Source organism: Balaenoptera musculus, chromosome 4 (genome assembly GCF_009873245.2).
Source record: "Balaenoptera musculus isolate JJ_BM4_2016_0621 chromosome 4, mBalMus1.pri.v3, whole genome shotgun sequence".
Lineage (NCBI taxonomy): Eukaryota > Metazoa > Chordata > Mammalia > Artiodactyla > Balaenopteridae > Balaenoptera > Balaenoptera musculus.
The window spans coordinates 117,593,372-117,609,719 of NC_045788.1; the positions used below are offsets into that span (position 1 = coordinate 117,593,372).

Here is a 16,348-nt window from a genome sequence, read left to right on the forward strand (position 1 = left end):
ATCTGCATTATTAGTATGCACATGAAGATTTAGCCACTCCTGCTATAGTGTGTAAATAAAAGTATAGTATCTTTTTTATCTTTTTTTAAACTCTCCCACTGCAAAAAATTTTTTAATGATTTTTTATATTTATATAGTTAAACCTGCCCACTCATATTCTAGGTTGCTTAGATTAGAATAGAATTGATTTCAATCATAAAAATTAAATCATTAGTTAAGCAACTTAATAACAAAACTAAATTTAATCATTCCTTCTTTTTTCTTTCAAAAAGTGTAATTTTAGGATATACTGCAGCTTTAGGATATACTATTAAGACAAAAACTTGGTTTCAATGGTAGATATTGAATTGCTGTGGTAATTTTAAAAGGTTGTTAAATATTTCTGATTCTCCCTTATTCTGGGCACATAACAGAATTGTATTGCATTTCCTAGTCCCCTTGTGGTTTAAGTGGGCACAGAAAAGGAGTAGAGGCCAATAAGTATTATACCTAGGGCCAGAACATTTATAGCCAGTGTTCCTTCACCCTTCTCGTATCTTTCCCTGTACTTGAGATGGAAGCTGCTCTGTTATCCTGCTTACCTGAGTTACTACAATTAACAGAAGCTCATCTGCCAACCTGCAATAACACAGTGTGAATGGGAAATGCAACTTTGCAATTTTAAGCCACTAGGATGGGGATTGATTACTGCAGCACAATCTACTTTCTCTAGCAGAACTGAGTTACTTGGGCATGAGTTATCTCCCATTCAATAGGCTGATATTGTGAATTGACTTAAGCTAATTTATTCTTCAACAATTGTCAGGGATTTTTGCCGGTATACATCTCTTCTCTTATAACTATGATACCAGAGAGTTTATTTAAAAAACAAACAAAACCCAAAATAAGTTACAAACCAATTTCTGCAAATGTACACACTTTTATTAACAATCAGGTACAAAATCCATCAAACAGCCCCTTCCAATAATCTGGGGGTGGTTTCCCCTTGTCCTTGTCAGCATGTCATCCAGCACACAGTAGGAAAAGTTCGCTGATGTACGACACACCATATTCTGGTGTCAGGAGAATGAGCCTTGTAGTAGTACCAGGTGAAGGAGTCACCTTCTAAGTTAAGGGATGGATAACAAATTAAATTGGATTCTAAATCTAGGGTGTCAAAGAGTTTAGCCTCTTGGCCTTATACTGGCACTTTTATACTTCGCTCACAATGAGGAGATGATTACCCAGTATTTCTAGCCAGTCGTACATCTTGATCACCATCGTCTCACCAGTGAAAAATTGTCAAAACTCTTTGTAAATCACCATCCCCCCCATGTATAATTTCACAGAGCAATATTTGGAAATTCCAAGCATTTGTCACAGTTACCCCTGGAGTGCAAACTATAGATTAGACACTTTAAATCTTAACCAACTTGAGAGTGATTCCCTAACTAGAATTCTTCAAATCTTAACTAATTTTTCTAGTTTGTAAATTTAAGGTAAACTAATGTACTTCATACCATACTTACTGGAGCATTTTAAAGTAAATTACAGGCATTAACAGAATTAATTATGGATTTTAGGTTTTCCCCCCATGTTCTACTAAGAGTACAAAAAACATAAAACTCACCAGAAGCGTACAGTATTTTACTTAACAAATGTAAATCTATTAGTACATGATTTTTAATAGTTTACGTTAGACTTTCTCAATATTTTTGTTATTCATCTTGGTTCCAAACAGATTAAGAATTATTTGTAGTTATTTAAATGAAAAATATATAATTAAACTGTTTACATATTGTGTAGAGTTTTTTAAACAAAAAAAAGACTATATTGACTTAATATGAAAATCTTGAAATATTGGGTTATAAATTTAGATTCTGCTGCCTTCTTTCTGCATGTTCATGGTCTGGAAAGGAGACTAGCCTCCTTAATGTTTTAGTTTCCAAATATTTTGCCAACTATGAATGAACTAGGTCAAAGGTGGAAAGCATTCTTTCTACAGCCTACATGAATATTCTGCTGTTTGAAAAACTGGACTAGCCCATCAATCTTGTTAATACTGTAGATTCTCACAGAGTTGAAATATAGCCTGTAAAACCTTATCTTATGTAAGCATATGTTTTCCAAAATCTTCAGCTCATTTCAAATTATTTTAGTTACTGCTATGGATAAATAATTTCTGGATGCCTAGGACAGCATATAATATTGGTAAGAAAATTAATTGTAAATAGAGCATACAAAATGACTTAAACACTTCTAAAAAACGTAAAATAGTTTTAAATATTAAAATTTTAGACATTAGACTTATTTTTGATGATATATTTTAATATTAACATTTAAAAATAAAACTGTATTTAAAAAGTAGCATTCTACTAATAACCTCTGTGATTCAAAAAAACATTTTTAGTATAGAATTAGAAATATTAAACAAATTAATGGGTGGTGTTTTGTAGGTTCACCCATATGACAATCTTTTGTCTCGAAAATATTTGTGGTGTTTTGAAAACAACTATAACTAAAAATAGCAAGAGCACAATTTGACTTCAAAGTCAATTTATGTAAACTTAACTCTGGCTGGACCTGTTTAATGTTTTTACTAATTTTAATCCCTGTGAATTTTGATGTTTGGAAGTTGTATATTTCCAAATTTATTTATTTATTTAATAAAAACATTTTAATGATTAATGTTTAGACATAATTTAACATTGTGGGTATATCCAGATGAGCTAAAGCACACTTTGACCGCACACTATTGAATGTTATAAGTTTCTGTATTGAAATATGTAAAGACATCCGCAAACTAGTACCTAGGAAGACATGCATTTAAGCAGACCTACAATGAATTGGATTGATTATTCCTAGCAACATACTTTATTGATATTATTGATATTGTTATTGTGCAGTAATTTTTATGGAATCCAAAAGGATGACTATTTTTACTATAGGGAAGGTGGTTCCAGTTGACAGCATGTAAACTGCAATGTTTAAATGTTTTAAACTCCCATTTAAAAAAAGACATTTTGGCTTTAAGATTTTTTTAAATAAGTGTAAATTGAACACTTTGACTGTATGTTAATTAGTTCAGGGAAATTTTTTAACTTTCAGTTTTGTTGAGGTATAATTGACATAAAATTATAAGATATTTAAGGTATACATCATGGTGATTTGATATGTGTATACACTAGGATTTCCCCATCTGGTTGATAAACACATCCATCTCCTCACATATTTATCTCATATTTATTTATTTATTTTTTGATGAGAACATTTACATTGTACTATCTTAGCAAAGTTCATGGGAATTTTTAATGATGACCATATCCTCATTTATTCATTTTCCTTTCAGGTTATTGATCATTAAAATGCCATTGTAAAGGGATGACTCAGAAATAACAGTAAGTTGAAGGACATATCATTTTAATATTGTACTATAACATATCATACCATATGTGATGACTTTTTTCCTTCTAATTTTGTACGCTAGTGTAGAGCATAGAATGTGACCAGAACCCCTAGACCTTAAAGTATATTTTTCTGTGAAGCCAAAATATTTTTAACTAAACTCTGCTAGTCAGTAATTTTTGGATTTGGCAAGTTTCAGTGCAGTCCTGTTTTTGAGAAAAGTCAACAAAAGTATTTCCCTTCTAATTCAATATTCTTTTTTCCCTGAAACAGTTTTTCCTTTCGGTGCAAATACTTATGAACTCAGTATTTTGACAGTAACAATAATATGTTCTTTTTTTTTTTTTTTTGCTGTACTGAAAGTAATGTTTATGCTGGATTTAAACTTTTGTCAGCCAGATCTACTTATTAAACCAAATGAAATAGGTATGATAAGAACGATTTCTTTGTTTTATTGAGTAACATGACCCTTGTTAGTTAGTAATACACTTATGTCTAATATTTATATATTACAATTGCTGTTTCAAACTATGAATCTTAATGTTTCATGTTTTAATAAACTATTTCGATCAGCCATATGTTGTCTTCTGAAATGGACATACATCATATGCAATGGACTGGAGGAATTATTTTGCCTTTTCTCAGGATTCATTAGAGTAATTTAAAATATCTGTTCTGGCAAAATTATCAACCAATACTTCAATGAAGTGCTATTTTAATGCAACAGATTTACTTCCTCTCCTGACATTAAGATATACTTTTTTGCTTATAACATTTACTACCCAAAGATAGCTGTTATAAAAAAATACTTAATAAAGATAGCCTCAGGAAAAAAAACACAGGAAAATAATGTTAAATTAAAAACAACTTGTGAATTAAAATATACATATATGTGTGTATTCACGTACAAATACACACTCATAGAGATATATAATAATATATCATTATATATTTACAGGTATGTAATTATATATTATGTAAGTATATAATAATATATAATTGATTTAAATAAATTATATAAGTATATATAAGTAAATTATGTAAGTATATAAAAATATTTAAATCTATATAATTATATAGATATATAATTGTAAAAGCAATATGTTGTAAAACTCAAAACAGATTCATGTAAGAAAGTTACTAACCCTTTCCACCTCTTGGTCTCCTTCCCGCCTCTGGGGTCGCCGATGCCAAAGTTGGTGTGTGCCCCTCTACCTCACTCCTGCGACCTTCCCCACTCTCAGAAAGCACAGATGCACATTTTTATGTCTTTTTGTCAGAAAGGTTTATTTTTTCTTTTATTGTTTGTTTTTATAAACAAACTACCAAGAACATTGCTCTTTAGCTTGTTTTTTCAAAGTTGTCCCTTTAAGTTAATATATGTAATATTCCATATTATGGTGTCCTAACTTTTAATTAAAGAAAATAAAAATCTGGATGTTCAGTGTCCTCCTTCTATCACAGCCCTAGATTAGAAGGCACAGATACTGCCATAAACGGCAAATCTCACTGATATTTTAACTCCAAAACAGATAGCCAAATGAAAATGACTTGAGGCCTATATTAGAGCAGGATATCAAGAGTTAAGAAGTGAATAGTAATTCAGTAAACAATGAGTTCTTGAACTGATTTATTGTACATGTGATCTAGTGTTATCCATCTCCAACAATATATGATCCCCAAAGCAGAATACATGCTGCTTTGCTATGATGTAATGGTTTCATTCTTCAGACACTACATTTGATGAAAAAAAAAAAATCACAATATAAAACCATGTTTCAGTAGAAAGAAATGAGTTAGGGGGTGGATTTGCTAATTTTACTAACCTTCCATCGGTGGTTTAAATTCAGGATTCTCTTTATATCAAGATTAGGCATAATGAAGAGAGCAAAAATAAATTAAGCCATGGACTTATATAAATGAACATAAATTTAAAAAAACATAATATCTGAGAGTAAATAACTTTACTTATATAAAACACAATTAGCAATTTTGTTTAGAATGGCACAGGTCATCAGAAAGCTATATATATATATATATATATATATATCATATAAAATATCATAATACATGTCATATATGTTCATCATTTTTATACATTACATATCTGCTGATAATACTGATGTTATACTGATGTTATGTCTATTATATATTTATTTATTTTTATATATTATACTGATATAGTATACTCACCATGCTGATAGGTGCATCTGACTTTGCCCCCTTAAATTTTGTGTAGAAAAGATATTTTTATTTTACAGAATTTAAATACTAACACAAGAGCATTACAAATCTATATTGTGCATTTAAGAAGTTTCTTAACTAACAAGTTTTTAAAAGTCTCTATGTAAGGGTGTGTTGTGTGTGTGAGTGTGTGTTCAGCCTTGAGCCTAGATTTGGAGCTAACAGTGTGGATCAGGCGGTTTAAGCCCAGCCGAGTGTGAAGAGAAACTTGATAAGAGTGATTCAGTTCAATCCATCAATGTTTACTGAGCACTTACTATGCACTAGGTAATCTTTTAAATGGTAGAGTTACAGTAGTGAACACAAGTTCGGACAAGCATAGCTTTTACATTCTAGTGGTAGTGATGGGGCAGAAGGGGGGCAGGCATTAAACCAACAACCAAATAAAAATAAAATGTTATACTGTTTTTGATAGTGTCAAATAATGGGAAGAAAAATAAAGTTGGGTGGGAGGTCAGGGGGAGGATATCTTCTATTTTAGGTTGGGGAAGGCTTTTCTGAGTTGGTAGCATCTGAGGAGAGACTTGAAAAAGTGACGGAGTATGCTTACCATAAGTTTGCTGGGAAAGAGCATCTCAGGCAGAGGGAAGAGTCAGAATCAAGTTCCCAAGGAAAGAGGATTGTTTTTGGAGAGTACTGTCTCCAAAGAGAGAGCACATATTTGAGCAATACCAGTGAGGCCAATGTGATGGGGCAAAGTCATGTAAGCTCTTGTTGGCCATGTTAAGAATATTGGGGTTTTCTTCTAAGTCAAATGGGAAGCTATTTTGATCAGAGATGGGAATTGACTTACATTTTTAAGAGTGTGCTTTGCTCTGTAAAGAATAGCCTGAGCGAAGGGTGGGAAATCATTTAAACACTTACAGTACTTTGAAAGAGTGGACTTAGATCCACTTGGTGCTTTTCAACAGAACGATTTGGATACCATAATGTTTGATTTACACTATATTTAGTATTCATAACAGAATAGAATAATATTTGTAAAATCTTTAACACAATATTGGCATACAGTAAGTTCTATGTAAATACTCTTTTATTTATTTATTTATTTATTTATTTATTTATTTATTTTTGGCTGTGTTGGGTCTTCGTTTCTGTGCGAGGGCTTTCTCCAGTTGCGGCGAGCGGGGGCCACTCTTCATCGCGGTGCACGGGCCTCTCACTATCGCGGCCTCTCGTGTTGCGGAGCACAGGCTCCAGACGCGCAGGCCCAGCAATTGTGGCTCACGGGCCGAGTTGCTTCGCGGCACGTGGGATCTTCCCAGACCAGGGCTCGAACCCGTGTCCCCTGCATTGGCAGGCAGATTCTCAACCACTGCGCCACCAGGGAAGCCCCTATGTAAATACTCTCACCTTCATCCTCTTTGTCATCATCATCTCATCGTCATCACTGGCATGATCAAAAGGCATAATAGATGCCCTTAGGGAAAATGATAGTTCCCTCAAATATTTTTTTTTTTTTAATTTTTAATTTATTATTATTTTTTATTTTTGGCTGCGTTGGGGCTTCGTTTCTGTGTGAGGGCTTTCTCCAGTTGCGGCGAGTGGGGGCCACTCTTCATCGCGGTGCGCGGGCCTCTCACTATCGCGGCCTCTCTTGTTGAGGAGCAGAGGCTCCAGACGCTCAGGCTCAGTAGTTGTGGCTCACGGGCCCAGTTGCTCCGCGGCATGTGGGATCCTCCCGGACCAGGGCTCGAACCCGTGTCCCCTGCATTGGCAGGCAGACTCTCAACCCCTGCGCCACCAGGGAAGCCCCCCTCAAATGTTTTTACAAGTATGACCCTCTATTCCTCACTAGAATCAAACAGAAAGGATTTTGGGGTGTACTATATACCATTTAGAATTGTTTAAGAATAATATGTATAACATCTAATACTTTATTCATTTTGAACTTACCTCGTAAATTATACCTAAAACCTCATTTTTTAAAATAACAGCTAAAATAAACCTGCTTGCATTATTTCTATTTACATTTTAAAAATTAAGTCTTAATCAAACTTTTATGAAAATATCATCTGAAAACCTAAATATGTACATTCATTCTAAGCTGACTTTTCTGAGTACCAGTTAATTCTTAGATATGACTATCTTCTGTGTATTGATGTTTTGTATAATTTTTTTCACTACTCGGCCTAAATTGATATAGCTGACACACACACATACACAACCTGCATAACATTAGCTGTACACTTTAAAATCCAAGGCTTAATATGTGGAGAGAAGCATAGTATCAAAAATAGTATTTTTGTTTCTTCTTCAACTTATTAGTTCTTTAGTTTCCTGAGGACTGCTTTTTAACAAAGGGTACACAAATCTGTTTTGTGTGGTTTTTAAATTCTTGGTGCGTAATTTTTTTGTTTTGTTCTTTGCGTGGGTTTTGTTTGTTTTAGGCTGGAAAAATGATGAATAGTGCTAATTTTAACTTGAGCTTCAAACACTGATTGATATTTTAAGACCTACACCTTTGATATGGTAACAAAATAAACAAAAACAGGCCAATAAGCCAAATGGAGAAATGCTGGTACAGATAAAATGTTTTAGTTTTCTGATCTAGGTCTGGCAACCCAATTTATATACTTTAGAAACTTAGGTATATTTACCTATCTGGTGTGTAAATAAACTGGATAATTTCAATATAGTCCACATTTTGTACATTAAACTAGAAGAAAAAAATATGGAACATATAAAATCATAAAAGGTATTAGTAATGCTCAGAAATATAAACTGACACCAGGAGTATTTGACTTTTAGTAAACATTTCCAATCTAATGATATATAAATTTGCATACCTAAGGCCAGATCTGAAATAGTCTAATGGTGAAATTCAATCTGGTTTCAGCTAACTTACATATGATTAACTAATAAAAGTTGACACTGAGCTCATTTTGTATTTTAACTATAAAACGTATGTTGCAAAAGTTAGTTTGACATATGTCAAACCCCTCAAAATGTATGTATCAGTATTTACATAGTATTCCTTCATAAATCTTTATGGAATGATCTTGAAATTAAATTACTGGTCTTTAGAAAGTAAATATGACAATATCTAAACAGAGTTGAGATCTCAGACATAAAAACATAAGTTCTGATCTATTTGCCTTTGGCCTAGCACCAAAGTACCTTCTGAAAGAGTCACCATAGAAAGCTGTTTGTGTGTCTTTTCATCCTGCTACCAAGTGAGCATACATAGCTCAGTTGATGTCTAGAAGCTGTTAGATTGTGCAAGCAAAGACGAGGGTACTGCTTTTCTTGCTAACAGTATAAGTTGCCATTGTTTAACCTCTAGATCTGGCCCTGGAAGAGAGTTTGGTCATCAGTACTCAGTCTGGGTGAAAAAACGGGCAGAGTAGGGGTGAGAGAGGGATCTAGAGAGAAAGAAGGCAAAGGCTCAAGTGAGCCCCAGCTGGGAGAAAAGAATTAGCCTCTGTGACAGGAAGCATCAGATCCTGAGCACCCATCTTGGGCTGTGTGTATATCCCGTGTTTAAATAGAAGATTTTTTTCATACTACATAGTACCTAAATGCAAACCAACTATAGTATTCTGGATGACCAAAGGAACCAAATTTTAAAAGAAAACTAAAAAATCCTGCCTTTGTAAGACTCTTCTGGAGATCCCAATTTGGTCTTCAAACTGGGCCCTTCCTCAGGAATTTTCAAGGATATATCTGACTAGTCTTGTTTTTCGCTCTGTGGGGGTGCGTAAAACCTAACTAACTCCCAGAAGATGCAGCTTCACTCTGCGAGGAAGCAAGGAAGCAGTTTAGAGCAGGACTCTATGCAAAGTGCTCCACTGGGCAGGCCCTTTGGAGAACTGTCTGATACCAATCAGAAAACATATAAGAATTGACAGTAAGCATTAGAAATTTTTATAAAGATTTGACAGAAGCATTTTGTGTCTTTTGACTCAAATAATAGCATATGCATGTTTTAATGTTTTATAATTTAATTTTTCCAGTTACTTATTTTATTGTCCATGACTATTTGGGAAAAACAGCTGTCTGGCTCTTCACCACAGTTACTTAGAGAAGCACTGGGCTAGCACTTTCAGTTTAACACAGATCATTATAGGACAAGTCTGAAGAACAGTAAAATCTATTGTATTTCTACTTCCTTGAAACATCAGGACTAAAATGAGGCTGCATAATTGTATCCCCAAAGGACTTTATCTTTTTTTTTTTAAATTTTAGAATTTTATTTATTTTTTTATACAGCAGGTTCTTATTAGTTATCCATTTTATACATATTAGGGACTTTATCTTTTGATTAATGAAATCCTTCCTTTCTTTAAGATAATTGTTAAATATTTATGTGAAAACATTCTGAATGCAAGAAGTCATATTTAAACACTAAATAGAATGTCAATAGAATTGCATTTATAAAATCCTATTATCATTTTACTATAAACCCATTTTTTCTCCTTGCTGTTATTGTTTCACTTCATAATATGGTATTTGCATGTGATGTTCTTCAAATATTCAGTAGCAAAAAACTTAATAAAATATGAATCTATCAACCCAATGTGTGATTTCTCATGAAAATCTTGAATTTCTGCATTTAAAAATTATACACACAGTCTTTCATAGAGAAAAAAACTCCTTAAAAACTAGAAGAGTAAAACGAGTTATTGACAGTTATGTTAACAAAGTATCTTATTTTAGCAACCACCTGTCTATTTTCAAACACTTAGCTGTAGAAATCATTCATAATAGCTGATTCTTATAGCTAGGGGTAAGAGTTATGCAAACAAGACTGCTTTTAATCTTGAAAAGCAAACATAACGAAATTTAAACATAGACATCAATAGAGAAAAGTATTCTCAAATTTGTCACTAAGTCATTGCTCCCTATATTAAGCCCAGCGATGCCCGAAACCCTAACACAAAGAGTCACTGTCTGCTGTGCGTGTGGCAAGCTGGCAGTCGCTTTATGCAATGTACTATTAAGTTGCCGTTGCTGCCACCTAGTGGGAAGAAATAGTACATGTCATGTATAAATCCTAAAGTTCTAGGAGGAAAGGTAAGGCCACTGTTTGTGATTTGTCTATTTCCTAAGAAGTAAAATAGCAAACTGGAAGACACAATCTCATGGATGTTGAAACATAATAGACTCCTATTCACTGAATAAGTTAAAGAGGTTTGTGGAGAGAAAAAATGGTGGGTAGGGACGCATGCATCTGTAAGATTCATTTTGGAACCAAAATTAAACATAAAATGTTATTTCTCACTGAATGCAGTGAGGTGATCTGAACCAAGGCATTTTTATTACTTGTACACTTATTTTCTTTTTACCTATTGAAATGTAAATTAATTGCATATGCTCGTTAAGTCTTAAAAATGAATACAGTTGAGATTTGCTCTTCTCAAACTTTAAGGTACATACCAAAGCATCTGGGAATCTTGTTACAATGCAGATTCAGACTCTGTCGGCCTGGGGGTAGGGCCTGAAGTTCTGCATTTCTAACAGCCCTCAGGTGATGCCCACGTTGCTGTTTATGATCAGGCTATACTTTGAGTAGTGATAGCCATTGAGTAGTTTATCAAAGGGGAAGAGTTCAGAAATGAAGCAAGTCCCCCACAGAGTATACTTCACTGTGTATTATCTTGTTACAATGTAGTAGAGTAGCTCATTCAACAACCTAAAGAGTCAAATTGCCAGATTCATTTCTTGACATTGTTGCTTACCTACTATGTATGTAACCTTGGGCGAGACACAACATCTCTAAGCCTCCATTCACCATCTGTAAAATAAAAACCAGTCATACTAGCACCCCATGGTGCTCATAAGGAATAAATGAGCTAAAAAATAATCTCATGGGCTTCCCTGGTGGTGCAGTGGTTGAGAATCTGCCTGCCAATGCAGGTGACACGGGTTCAAGCCCTGGTCTAGGAAGATCCCACATGCCGCGGAGCAACTGGGCCCGTGAGCCACAACTACTGAGCCTGTGCGTCTGGAGCTTGTGCTCTGCAACAAGAGAGGCCGCGATAGTGAGAGGCCCGCGCACCGCGATGAAGAGTGGCCCCCGCTCTCCGCAACTAGAGAAAGCCCTCGCACAGAAACGAAGACCCAACACAGCTAAAAATAAATAAATAAATAAATAAATAAATTTAAAATACTCCCTCTAAAAAAAAAAAAAAAAACTCATAATGAGCCATATGAAATTGCCATTTTTATAGATTAAAAACAAGCATCCGACAGTTTTATACAGTTAAAACCAAATATTGCTTAACTATTTTATGTATAGTAGTTTGTATCTATTAATCCTATAATCCCCCATCCCACTTTGGTAACAATAAGTTTGTTTTCTACATCTGTGAGTCTGTTTCTGTTTTGAATATAGATGGGTAAATAACAAGGATCTACTGTATAGCACAAGGAATTATATTCAGTATCGTGTAATAACCTATAATGGAATATAATCTGCAAAAAATACCACCCGAATTACTATGCTGTACTCCTGAAACCTATGTAATATTGTAAATCAACTATACTTCAATTTAAAAAAAACACAGAAAAACTAAATATGTAAATTATGCAACATAATGTCTAGCACCCAGTGGCCAATAAATGATAGTATCAGCAACAAGTGTCACAGAGTACATTTATGGACACCTGAATATATTCACACCCTAAAAAGTTTAATACAATAAAAAGAGAATTTTGAAATTTCCGTAAAAGAAGCCTGATATAAATCTGTGAAAGGTGTTATCTTGAGGTTTCATCCAAGGATAAAATAAATTCGTGAATCATTCTGTAAGGAAATCCAGTTGAGTTTGGGAAACAGAAAGAATTGCTCTAGATAAAGAAATATTGGGATTATTTACTTTTGCCTTTTTGTATTACCTGGAGCCAAGCCTAGAATGGAGGGTAATGCATTTATTTTTTAGAGCAGTTTTAGGTTCACAGAAAAATTGAGAGGAATGTATAGAAAGTTCCCATATGCCCCCGACCTTCACACATGCATAGCCCCCCCATTTTCCATTCCCACATCAGAGTGGTACATTTGCTGTTCTGCCTCCATTGCTACATCATTATAAGACAAAGCCCATAGTTTATATTAGTGTTTACCCTTGGTGCCGTGCATTCTCTAGGTTTGGACAAATGTATAATGACCTGAATCCACCATTATAATATCATCCAGAATCATTTCACTATCCTAAAAGTCCTCAGTGCTCCACCTTAACTCCTGGGAAATCATCGATCTCTTTATTGTCTCCATAGTTTTGTCTTTTCCAGAATGTCATACATGTAGTTGGAGTCATACAGTATGCAACCTTTTCAGATGGGCCTCTTACACACAGAAATATACATTTAAGTTTCTTTCTTTTTTTTTTTATGGCTTCATAGCTCATTTCTGTTTAGCACTGAATAATAGTCTATTGACTGGATGTACCACAGTTTATTTATCTGGGTAATGTACTTTTATTCAGCATCAAATTCATATCATGTGGCACATAAACATAAAGTGTGAGGACATAAAAGGGCAAAGATTTAATATTTAATTTAAATGTAATAATATTATAAGTCTATTGTGGGGAAAATAGGCCATGAAAATACCTATTGTTTTCTAAATTATTAGAGCAAATCATATTTTACGTATTTGAATTCTCTGTCATGTCTTTCTTATGCTATAAATATGTTACATGATTTAATAAGGTATGTTACATTCCTTAGTTGTATGCTGAATTATAATAATATATGATAACTAATTCATATTTACAAAGTTTTGCTCCAAAAATAAGAAGATTTTAGTATTGTGATCGGATAAAAGGACAGTAACTTCTATCCATTTGGATTGAAAACAGTTCTACTTTCTTTTGAGCAAAGCTAGTGTCATTGCTTATACAAGTAGATATTTCCTAATTTTGACCCTCAGGTTTTAAGATTGCCTGAAGTTTATTTATTTTGGCTTTTATAAAGTATTGTTGGTAAACTGCAGAGAAGCATGTAAAGAATTTAAAAATTTTAAAATTTAAAATTGTGAGTTAGAGTCAGAGTAAGATGTTATTAACTTAAATTGATGTTAACAGGTATTGATTTATATATGCTATCTAGCGAGAGATATCGTATTTTAATTTTCTTTCTGAAAATTCCCTCTTTCTCTAAAATTTGAGAATTTGAAATCTTTTCAACCTTTTAATGTATAAAAAAGATGAGTTATAAATCCAGTTTTATAATGAAAGTAATTTCTATTACCATGGAGTTTAAAGATTAATATTCTAAGTTGCAAAGACAGTGGCAAGAAGAATGTAAGCCAGTGTAATCTATTCAGTGTGGACTGCCTAATGCAGTTAAAGAATAAAATTATTAGACTATATTTATTGGATGATGAAATTCAAGTGGATGTTATATAAAAAGATCAGGGGATTACTGAATTCTATTCCCCAAAGATGCAATACCATTTTCCTGTTGCAGAAAAAAAAAAAAAAGGTTAACATATTCTGGATACAAGAATATGTTACAAACATACAATATGTTTTCAAAAGAATTGAAAGCAGGAACTTGAACAGGTATTTGTTTACCTATGTTCACAGCAGCATTATTCACAATAGCTAAAATGTGGAAGCAATCCAAATGTTCATTGATGAATGTGTGGAAAAACAAAATGTGTGTATGCATATGCTGGAATAGACTTACAAAGGAATGAAATTCTGATACATACTATAGCATGGAGGATCCTTATTTCATATGCTAAGTGAAATAAGCCAGACACAGAAGGACAGATATTGTATGATTCCAATTGTATGAGGTATCTAAGATAGTCAAATACATAGATAAAGACAAAGTAGACAGTGGTTACTAGTGGCTGGAGGAATGAGGAAATGGGGAGTTATTGTTTAATTGTGACAGAGTTTCAGTTTGGGGTGATGAAAAAGGTCTGGAGATATGCAGCGGTGATGGTTGCACAACAATCTGAATACACTTAATGCCACTGAACTGTATATTTAAAATGTCAAATTCTATGATATTATGTTTATTTTAGCACAATAAAAAAAATCTAGAAAAGGCTAGCAAACTTCCAGGCATCATACTGCATAAAAATATTTTTTAGGAACCATACAATTAGTCAAAAAAGAAAAATAATTAGTCTGGCCTCATACCTGCACCCCTAAATTTGCATGGGAATTTATGTTTGCCACATCTTAAGTTTTTTTAAAAAGCAAGGGATTTGGTGAGTTACTGTTAGGTTTGTCTACAAAAGTCAAGGTTCCTTAGTCTGATAGGATAAAGAATTAGAGTGAATATAATCACACACAAAAATAAATGTGGAAAGTAAGGTAAGTAAGCGTCTATCTGTATCCCCTCAGGCAATGTTAATTAGCACTCAGTGTCTTAGTTTCCTCATTATAAAATTGGTCATTGTGGGAATTACAGAAGAATTAAAGGTACCTATCATCATCTTAGACACAGAGTAAGTTCTCAATGATGGGTGTTTATCATTGGTTTTTCTCTGTTGTGATTGTTGTTGTTGCTTGAGCTTTCAAGATGTAAAGTTATAAATTTGATATAAATAACAAAACTTCAACTAAACACTGTTCTATAAATATGTGGAGTATGGAATCATAAAATTGAGCTTTATGACCAAAATACAAATATGTTAAAATAGATTAGAAACAAGTATAAATGCTAGAGGGTCACACCTTCCCTTTCCCACCCCCCCCCCAGTACTATTAGAGAAAGAGAATTAATACTAGTATCACCAAAATAGTCTATACAAGCATTTTCAGCTTACCAAACACTTTCATATGTGACTTCATTTCACCTTCACATCAACCCATCCAAAATTCCTATGACAAAAAGTTTAAAAATCCTAAAACAGAGATTGTGCCTGGCAAAGTCACAAAGTAATGACACAAAGTCCAAGTCCAGCCCCTTCCTTCATGCCTTGCTGCATATTGCGGAGTTAGGCATGGATCAAGTATTGGACATCTTATGCTTTCATCATAGTGGATTCTTACTTCATGTGTTTATTCAAGAAAAAAAAATGGTGACAAAGAATACATTAATCCACAACTTACAGTGTCTTCAGTCAGAAATTCTTGGACATAGGTGCTCAAGTCAATTGATAGTCATACTTTTTTTTTTTAACATCTTTATTGGAGTATAATTGCTTTACAATGTTGTGTTAGTTTCTGCTGTATAACAAAGTGAATCAGCTGAACATATACATATATCCCCATATCTCCTCCCTCTTGAGCCTCCCTCCCACCCTCCCTGTCCCACCCCTCTAGGTGGTCACAAAGCACCGAGCTGATCTCCCTGTGCTATGCAGCTGCTTCCCACTAGCTATCTAGTTACATTTGGTAGTGTATATATGTCAATGCCACTCTCTCACTTCGTCCAAGCTTACCCTTCCCCCTCCCCATGTCCTCAAGTCCTTTCTCTACATCTGCATTTTTATTCCTGTCCTGCCCCTAGGTTCTTCAGAACCTTTTTTTTTTTTTTTTTTTTTAGATTCCATATATATGTGTTAGCATACGGTATTTGTTTTTCTCTTTCTGACTTACTTCACTCTGTATGACAGACTCTAGGTCCATCCACCTCACTACAAATAACTCAATTTCTTTTCTTTTTATGGCTGAGTAATATTCCATTGTATATATGTGCTGCATCTTCTTTATCCATTCATCTGTCGACGGACACTTAGGTTGCTTCCATGTCCTGGCTATTGTAAATCAAGCTGCAATGAACATTGTGGTACATGACTCTTTTTGAATTATGG

General features: G+C 33.8%; 1 long non-coding RNA gene across 2 annotated transcripts in view; it reads left to right on the forward strand.

The window, feature by feature from the left end:
* Nucleotides 1–16,348, forward strand: part of LOC118894947 — a 370,967-nt gene that overhangs the window by 120,929 nt on the left and 233,690 nt on the right. Inside the window, exon 3 of one of the 2 annotated variants that reach the window (XR_005019794.1) lies at nucleotides 3,329–3,377. The exons of the other annotated variant lie outside the window; for it this stretch is intronic. This is a non-coding gene — a long non-coding RNA (uncharacterized LOC118894947). The remainder of the gene's footprint in view (nucleotides 1–3,328; nucleotides 3,378–16,348) is intronic. 2 annotated transcript variants of the gene reach the window in all.